Source organism: Rhagoletis pomonella, unplaced genomic scaffold, assembly GCF_013731165.1.
Source record: "Rhagoletis pomonella isolate Grant_MI unplaced genomic scaffold, Rhpom_1.0 Rhpom_scaffold_00013, whole genome shotgun sequence".
Lineage (NCBI taxonomy): Eukaryota > Metazoa > Arthropoda > Insecta > Diptera > Tephritidae > Rhagoletis > Rhagoletis pomonella.
The window spans coordinates 9,055,108-9,057,115 of NW_023458567.1; positions in this window are offsets into that span (position 1 = coordinate 9,055,108).

Genomic DNA, 2,008 nt, shown 5'->3' on the forward strand with positions numbered 1-2,008 from the left:
GGCGGGAGAGGATAAAAAAATATATTTCTTACGAAAGTGTGCTACTTATAGCTGGCCTTTCACTGCTGCAGCCGAAAAGTATGCAATGCAGAGCGATCAGATATTTTATGGAGCGAAAGAAGGTTTTAAAAAAACGCGTTATACTTTTCAAAGTTACCTTCTTAAGTGTTCCCAAGGTAATTAAGTCCAATCAGTATCTCCTTATTTCTTTGAAAATGCCTAGGGGACTGACTGATCTGCGCATAAGGAGCGGCATCCCTAGTGAACGTACGTCCTCAAATCAGAATGCATACTGCAAATGCAGATTAGTAGAATAATTTTTAAACACAGATGAAGATATATTTGAGCATTATATCGCAGAGAAGATCGGTCGACCTTGTCATGTTTATTCATCGCGTGTTTTACAACAGAACGACTGCGACCGAGCGAAGCAGCGCTTCCGCGCAGAAACATGTGAGCAGAGGTACCCCTCAAGGTGAAGTTATCTACCCCCTTCCCTAACCGAAAAATTTGAAAAAAGCAGCGGATGGGTGGTTGTTCATGCGGGCGATGAAGCACTGATAGACAGGAAAATTATTAGGTTTCCAATATGAACTCATGCAGGAATATCTGAACTAGGCCGTCAGCTGCGGCTCAACAAGACGGATCCTCCTCGCATCCCGAGGAAATATATAAATGATAATTTTGGTATCTTATTCAATGGGCGCACTTTCGAAGTGTTCTCTGATCGACTAAAGTATCTGGGCCTGATTCTTGACAGTGGAAGCTGAACGTCCAAGGAAAAGTAAAGCAGGCATCGCTGGCCTTAGCGTGGCTTATTGGCTCTGTGATGCCAATTTTATTGTACGATTGTGAAAAATACAAAGACTTGTTTTAGTTGGAATCAGTGCAGCATTTCGGACCTGCTGAATTCTTACAAACTCTGAATTCATTCCGACCTGAACTGATCACTGTACACCGAGACTAATGTCGAGGGTGTAAAATCTGGAAATGTCTTCTAATAGGAACTTTACATCAGCCTCGAATTATGGGTCAGTGCTGTGAAGGCAATAAAAAGCAGCGAGTTTGATGCTTACGAATATAATAAATTTTAATTGGATTATTATGTATTCCAATAACCAGCCGGCAACTATGGCTCCTGGGAGCTTTGATGCTACTTTCGGAAATGGTCAGCGAATGCCTGATTTCTCTCTTGATTTCATTAGACCACTTTGCTATAAAGCTTATTTGGACTGCTGGCCACACTGATATCGCAGGCAACTAAAAGGCCGATAAGCTAGCAAGAAAGCATACTTTTGCAGGATTGTCGCTAAGTTAGGAAATGATGGTGGTTCCACTGACTATTTGTGATTTGCTTCTAGAAACCGAAAGTGTGACGTAAAGCTTTGAAACTAGGGTGGCTATGTCTCTCTGGTCATAGGCTGGCCCACGGCCAAACCAAACACGCCACATCTACCGTTACTGGTGGAAGTTCTATACGGAATCCATGTACATCACATCACATATTTTTAGGCGCTAACTTGCAGTTGTGTTTCATTAAGTAACTGTTAAAACATTATGCTTCGAAATTCTAAACTCAATTAAACAAAAATTTGCTACCATTACTGGCTTGCTTTCAAAATTCCGTAGAGGTAAAAATTTCTACTTTCATCTTTATTTTACGGCCTAAAATTATGCCATTATTTTCCAAGCCAAACCAAGTATTTACAATATTTGTTGTCTCGCAAAATTTTACTCTAATTATACACATAAATTCTCTTCTCTAACGCACTGTTTGCTATTCATTTCCACTTGCTCAATCTTCAAATTTTTTTTTAGTCTAAATTACAAACATCACCATGGCAACTTTCAGCAATAGGCCAGCATCATCTAGCTGCTCGATACACAACAAGATTAAATATCATTGCATTGTAATTTGTGTAATTTAATATTTTATAGAAACAGCACATTAATTAGAGAGTAAAGCAAAAGCGTGTGTGTGTGTGTGCTTGTGCGTGTGAGGGGAATT